This window comes from Mus pahari, chromosome 2 (assembly GCF_900095145.1).
Source record: "Mus pahari chromosome 2, PAHARI_EIJ_v1.1, whole genome shotgun sequence".
NCBI lineage: Eukaryota > Metazoa > Chordata > Mammalia > Rodentia > Muridae > Mus > Mus pahari.
The window spans coordinates 76,070,025-76,077,627 of record NC_034591.1 but is presented as its reverse complement, the minus strand read 5'-3'; the positions used below and the strand labels follow the sequence as shown (position 1 = coordinate 76,077,627).

Sequence of the window (7,603 nt, the reverse complement as noted above, 5' to 3'; positions counted from 1 at the left end):
GGAAAGACATCAAAGACGCTCTAGAGAGAAAGGCTCTGGGTATTGAATATGAGGAAGTCTTCACACTTACCTCTCAGGAGAAAGAAGCTGAGCGCCTGGCTATGAAGAGAGACACTGCCTGCTTACGCCCCAGTTCAACTGCTTGCAAACTGAGTGCCTCAGCTCACTTTTTCAGTCTCTCTATCCAGTTTCCTTAGTTACAAATACAAATGGTAGTAATTATTTTCCTTCATTATTTTTAAAGATTCATTACTTTTAATTATGTCTATGGGTGTGGTCAGTGTGTAGGTATGTGCCTAAGAGGGCTGATGTCCTTGGAGGCCAGAGGCATTGAACCCCCTGAGTTATAGGTTATAAGCTACCCTACATGTGAACTGGGAATCAAACTACAGTGTTCTGGAATAGTATGTGCTCTATAGCAACATGAAAAAAAAATCTTACACATATGTTGTTGAACCAGAGAAACCAAACAAAAAGAATGTGTAGGTTATTCATCATATCAAGTGTAAAGACAAAATTAATCTACTGTGTTAAAAGTCAGCGTGGAGGCTGCCCCTGGACGGAAGCAGTAATGGGATGCCCCACAGGATGAAGGGTTCCTGGGGACTAAAAACATTGTTTCTTGATCAGGTGCTAGATATAAAGTCAGGCTGCATGTTGTGAAGATCTTTTGAGCCACACTTAATACGCACACTTTTCTGTCTGTATGCTAGATCCGGTAACAATTTCAAGAGCTTTATAAAAATTGATTCTCCATCCAACATAAGCCATTATTAGACTTAGTGTGTCGCCAACACGAATATCACTGTCTAAACATATAATTATTATTAAATGCACTGGATCTCCAGATGCTCTTGGACCAGGAGGTGCAACTAGGCAACACAACTTAATTATTAATTTTAAGAATATTTTTAATTAAATCTTACTCCATACATAGATTTTGAGCAAATCTTTCTCCTCCCATAATTCCTTTCAGATCCTCCCCACTTCCGTACTCACTCAACTTTATGTTCTCTCTGTCTCAAACAAAAACCCTAAAATCAAAACAAAACAAGCCAATTAAGACTTAAAAAAGTATCAAAACAAAACCAAAAGACGCACACACAAAAAATCATGGAGTCAATTTTGTGTTTTCCAGTACTCCTGTGCATGAAACTTGCCCTGGAGTGTGCAGATGCAGCCTGAAAGGCATCTGCTGTTGCCTCCTGCTCCGATCCATCCTGCCTTGACTAGATTCAGCGCGGTAAAATCCACTGCCCTGTGTTCTCCATCCACACCTCAGCCGTTCCCTCTTTAGACGTGATTTGTCTTTTCCTGTTTATTTGTTGGCTTGCTTCCTCTTCTTCCTTATTAGACCGAAGGTTCTAAAGGCAGTTATCTGACTATGTGACTCAGTTTGGATCCCCAGGTCCTAGGCAATGCTTTCTTCAAAAAATGGAAATCTTTATGGCTGCATGTATAGTCGCGAGCCATCCCAAGATGCCTGTTAGTGCAGTCCGAAGAACACTGGTTGATGTACAAGTGCTACACTCAAGCAAAGAGTGGCTGTCCGGGTCTCTGGGGTCACAGTTAAGATAACTCTCCAGAAGCGAAACTCCCTCCTCCGGTGGCTGGCGAAAAGCAAGGTCCCTGGTGCCTGATTCGAAGCCGCCAGGCAAATCAGGAGGGCGGGCGCCAACGTCGAACAGCTACTGGCCCAATTGGACGTCGCTCTACAGCGCTAAATTGGCAATCTGAGAGGTCAAATTGCCAGTGCAGGAGGCTCGTTCTTATCTAGATCTGTAATTGGCTCAGATTGAGGGCGGGCAAGGAGTCCTTCAGAGCACCAACTGGCTAGCGTTGCTGTCAATCATCGGAAATACACTCCTCCGGGTTTCCATTTGGCCAGCTGCGGTTGAATTTTTTTTTTTTTTCCGAGAATTTCCAGGAGTGGAGGAGACTGTGGCTTCCCTAATTGCTTGCTCTGGAGATCAGAATCAACAGAGAAGTCAACCTAGTTTATCATCCAAGAAATCCTTCCCTTAGCCAATTAAGAAATTTACAGACACATAGCCATCATAAGGTAAGAGCCTAAGGAGTTCAATTCGCTTATTCTCCTAGGTTGTTGACGAGACATTGGCGGTCTCCGGAGATCTCCCGGAAGGCGAAAGAGAAATATGAAATGAGTTTCTGCAGCTTATTCTGTCCGAGACCGAGTCCCACGCGCATCTCTCCGGGTTCGATGTGCTCCCTTCTTCGGGAAGTGGAGAGCAGCTGCTCTCGCCTAGGCCCACCGTAGCTGCACCCGAGCATCCGGCTCCCCTCACGCTGCCGTGGTCGGCCTTGAACTTGACCTGGGGCTGGAAGTGAGCTCCAGAGAAGCGGGGATAGTAAGATGGGCGGGGTCCTAGGGAGAGAAGGAGAAAGCTAGCGACGATAACAGAACCCTGATTCACTGCCGCGAGACCCTTTCGTGCGCTCCAGCCCGCGAGAGCAGGCGTAGCCGCCTGAGAACTCGGGATGCCAGATCTCCTGAGCTCAGGGGAGTGTTGTCCTGCCGCGTCCAGCTTCGTTCAAGGCCAACAAGCCAGCCCAAGACTCTACCCAGCCCCGGCTTGCAAAGGGACTGGTGTAGAGAAGGAATGCGGAGCCCTGGTGGTTTGGATCTGAGAGCTTGTGTTTTGCTTTGCTAGGAGAGGAACTGTATCTTAGGGGCATGTGGCTTGTCGTGGTGCAGGTTTTCGCAGACGCTTTCTGTAGATGAGAGAATTTACCCGGAGGAGTCAAAGATTGAGGCTCTGAGTAGAAATAGCTAGGAAATTTCGAGTCTCAAAAGCTCCACCGGTTTTCGTTGTAGGAGCTGCAGGAATAGAAACTGCTAAGCCCCCAACCCTCATGTGCGTGCCAACCCGGTAGAGCAGATGTGGCCTCTGCTGGACCTGTACCCCTGTGAGGAAACCTGGGGACCTCTTGAGATCGAGATCTGCAGGGCTTCGCGGAAGGGACTTTGTTGCCCTTCTAGTGTGTGTTGGAACTTGTGGAAATTGGAAACCAGCTCACCACTGTATGACAAATGTCATAAAATAGGAAGCTTTGGATAATGGGTTCTTGTTTATAATTGTTTTTCTTGCAATCCGAGTCTCTTTTTCCTTGTCTACATCAACCCACCCCCTTCACAGAGTTGAGTAATACTTTTCAATACTGTATTCTCAGTTCGCCTATCAAAACAGACTCTCACATACAACCGTTTTGTTGTTTTCTTTTCTCCAGTAAACTAATACATTTTCTTTCCTTCTAAAAGGAGATAAAGGCAACAAGAGTGCCGATTGCCTAAAATATATTTCTGAGGTTTTCAGATGATTTTAGTTGTTTATAGGGGTGCACTAGGTTTTTGTTGGTGATGGTGGTAAAGAAATTTGGATTTTAAGAGTGTTAAAAGTTGGCTGGGAGGTGATGGCGCACGCCTTTAATCATAGCACTTGGGAGGCAGAGACAGGTGGATTTCTGAGTTTGAGGCCAGCCTGGTCTACAAAGTGAGTTCCAGGACAGCCAGGGCTACACAGAGAAACTCTGTCTCGAAAAAAAAAAAAAAAAAAAAGTGTTAAAAATCGGGCTTTTGATGCTGCTTGACCAGTAAAGGTGCGTGCCTGCTGCGAAGCCTGCCACTTGGCCTCTGCATGCTTGCACTGGCCTGCAATTCCCCTGGCCTCACATACATGCATGCATGCATATATAACATACATATTAAAAATAATCTTGTGTTTCCATTATGGAAAAATACCAAAGTGCCACTCTATGGTTACCTCACCAGCTTCCTAGAGAGAGGAAACTGTAAGCTCTCTGCTGATTGCCAGAACTGTTGGTCAGCTAATCCTGCCGAGTTCTTGTGTAAAGTGGTAAGAATAAACTTCCCCTTTGAATAGTTTTTGACATTCAACTTCCAGTGCCAAAACCTGCTATCGAGATAGGACTCCTTTTTCCAACAATGAAATTGAAAAAGCTCAGGAGTTAAACTGCTGAGCAAGTAAAACATCCAAGAAATATGAAGAGTTGGTGCAGTAGTCTTGCATCTGTGTGTGGAGGTCCTTGTGCTATGAAATCAAATGGTGATTGGCAAAACTTTACAAGGCAGATGCGTTGAGACTAGGTGTTAAGTAGTCCAGACTGGCTGTTAACTCCTGATCCTCCTGCCTCCGTCTCCTAAGTGTTTCTGCATGTCTTTGGCCTGAGGTTGCTGTTCTGGTTAACTGGGTTTCACAGTACTATCTTGAAGACGATCTCACAGCTTCTTTAACTTTTGGGGCTGAAATTTCTGCTAGATGGAATTACTTACATGGCTATAACATTGTTCTAACATTGCAATTTTATTTCTTCACTTCTTTCCTGTCAGTTCCTATCAGGTTGAGGAGGAAGATGGTGAGAAAGACATAGTCACACAAATCATGTGTGGAAATGGTGGAAAAGGCATATTTTCAGATATTTATAATAGAGAACATAAGCTAGAATGTGGGTTTTTTTTTTTTTTTTTTAAGATTTATTTATTTTATGTATGTGAGTACAAGGTCCCTCTCTTCAGACACCCCAGAAGAGGGCATCAGATTCCATTACAGATGGTTGGGAGCCACCTTGTGGTTGCTAGGAATTGAACTCAGGACCTCTGGAAGAGCTATCAGTGCTCTTAACCACTGAGCCATCTCTCCAGCCTCTAGAATGCATTTTAAATTTTGGACATGCATGAACATACTTTTAAAGACTGATGTGGTTAAGTTGTGATACATTTTGTTTTGGTTGAGAAATAAGAATTTGAAATACTTAGTTCGGGCAAGATTACCTTTTTTCCTTTTATATACAATTACCAATATATTTTAGATTGGTTATGTTTTATATCTAGGATTCCAAGCAAATTATTTGTCTTTATTTTCTAACTTGGCATAGTTTAAAGTTTGTTTATTGTTTGTGTGTATGCTTGTATTCCATTAGTTTTCTGGGGTATTTTGTGTAGTGTCAGGAATGGCGGATGCTTTCACTTTGAAAGCCTACATATAATTGTTTAAATGGTTTACTAACATCCGTTAGCTTAGATTTCTAATCCACAGAGTGGCATTTCTGATTATAAACACCTTGTTAAGTAGCCGCTGATAAGCTTTCCCTAGCTTAGGTCCACTGAGCTGATAAACAAAGAGACTGCTTAGGCCCCTGTCAGGTTGTCCTCCACTCTCTTCTAAGTGGGGTCTTTCACACTTCCACTCTGCCCCTCTTATCTGCTGTTCAGTTCATGGTTATTTTTGCTGGCATTCCAAGACCTCTCAGACTGATGATGTTTTGTTTTGTTTTTCCCCAGCTTGAAGCAGGGGAAATCTTTCTCAGTGTACAGAGCTTTGTTTGGTTTGGGGTGACGATGCTTCTCTCTCACTCTCTCTCTCGCTCTCTCTCTCTCTCTCTCTCTCTCTCTCTCTCTGTCTCTCTCTCTCTCTCTCTCTCTCTCTGTCTCTCTCTCTCTCTCTGTTTTGGTCTTTGTTTGGTGGAGGCTGGTTAGATTTTGAATTGAGGGTTTTCTACCACTAAGCTACAACCCTGGGTTGTGAGCAGGTTTAATTTAAAGTCCTCATGTAGCTTGGGAGCACAAGTTGCCTTTGAATAGTTTTCTTGGGGCTCTGAAAGGGATCAGTGTGGTATAGTTGTACCACATAAATCTCCTTGCGTAGGTGGTACTGACCTAGTTCTGCAGCACTAGGAGCCAGCCGTATAGCTCCTCACACTGAACCTCTGCCAGCAAAATGCTCTCCAGCAGTTGTTTCTCGATAACTGCCCTGCTGCTGACTTACAAAAGTAACAGTGTGGATAATGTAAAGGAAGGTCAAGTTGATGATAGATGTTAGAGGCTCAGAGAAACTGTCCACTTTTACCTTATCTTACCATATTGTGGATATTTGTTCTCTGCTGAGACTGCAGTTGTGTTTATCATTTAATTGTTATTTATTTTTGAGCATTAGAAGGAAACATAAAAGGAGGGCAAGAGTATCCTAGAATTCCTGTTGTAAAACTTGAATCATTTCTCTACTGTCCTGTATCTCTGAAATGGGTCCATGCCTGCTAAGTAGCAGGACATTTGGTGCCCATGGTTTCAGACTGAGGCCAGAGAGGATGCTTTGGCAACCTCTGCCTTCTTTCACCTTGCCTTTAGCTGCTCTAACAGTTACGTCTGTCAGTAACTATTACGTGCTATGTTACATTAATTTGAAATTTCTCATTGCTGCCACCTATATCTCACATACTTTTATTGAAGACTGTACCTTGGGGTAATATTTTTTTAAAAGTTTGTTTAGGACCAGTGAGAGATGGCTCAGTGGGTTAAGGTAATTGCTGCTAAGATTAGTGTTTTTCCTTAAGTTCTATCACTGGAACCAACATGGCAGAAGGTGAGAGCCAGCTCCTTTAAGAAGTTTTGTGGCTTCCACATGTACACCAGGGCACCACCTCCCCATAATATAGCTAAATCAATAGGTGTAAAAAAATAAATAAAAATAAAGTGCCTAAGTGACTTTTGTTCATGTTGCTCTGCGCCTTCAGGGACATGGTGCTGCCAATTGTTCTGGTGGGCACTTTATGGCAGACGGTACCATGAGAACAGGAAGACACACAAGAGAGGAACATGGACTCCCCTAGCCAGGGAGCCGGAGAGCAAATTCTGGGGCCAGCTGGGCCCAGGCTTCCACATAATATGTTCTAGTGAGACGTACTATTTGAATGTTTTCATGATCCTAGCGTGAATCAGAAGGCCTATAAGCATCCTGGAGAATCACTGGTGTGAATCTTCATTCAAAGGTTTGGGAAGCTGGATTCCGGTGTTCACTGGATCAGCACCAAAAAGAGCCCCTTTCTGTTCCCTGTCCCATGGTGTCACCCATATTTAGTATGAGTCTTTTGCCCTCTGTTTGTTTTGACCACTGACTCATATCCCATGGACTCTACAAACACCCTCACAGATAGATACAACATAGTGTGTACTACCCGTTTTCGGTAGCTCTCAAAAGTTAGCCAAAAATATTTCTATAATGTTTTTAAGAATTTCATACAATATATTTTGATCACACTTACCCACCCCCGACTTTTTCTCGTAGCTCCTCTAAAATATACTTCCCAATCCCACCTCCCTTCAACTCTGTGTCTTTTTTATTTTCTCCCTTGACCGTCTCTCCAATGTATACTGGCAGTCTATTCATGAGTGTGGAACTATCCAGAGAGTATAGTCAACCTACCAGGGACCCGGACAAAGCTAAGTCATCCATAAAGAAAAGCTAACTCTCCCTCTCCATCAGCTGTACCTGACACCTCCGGGGTGAGTTGGGAGAGTGCCCATGAGTGGACCCCCATTCATCCTTGAATGCGGACTCGGCTGGTCTTGTGTAGGCAACTACATCTGCTCTGAGTTTCCTACTGCAGTCATGGTGTCATGTTCAGAAGACTCTGTTTCCCATCACCCATCCTCAGTTGACGGATCTCAGCATCTTTCTGCTCCATTTTCTTTCTTTTTTTTTTTTTTTTTTGGAGGTTTCATGATATTTATTTTGTAAGTGCTTGAACACAGAAATAGATATGAGATTAGGCTATTCTCTACTCAGCC

The 7,603-nt window shown here is 43.6% G+C and overlaps 1 protein-coding gene across 1 annotated transcript in view; it reads left to right on the top strand.

The window, feature by feature from the left end:
* The first annotated feature begins 1,854 nt into the window (after nt 1–1,854).
* Ppm1k (protein phosphatase, Mg2+/Mn2+ dependent 1K) overlaps nt 1,855–7,603 on the top strand; it is a 25,699-nt gene continuing 19,950 nt past the window's right edge. Inside the window, exon 1 of the mRNA XM_021191112.2 lies at nt 1,855–2,062. The gene's annotated coding sequence lies outside the window, so the exon portion shown is untranslated. The remainder of the gene's footprint in view (nt 2,063–7,603) is intronic.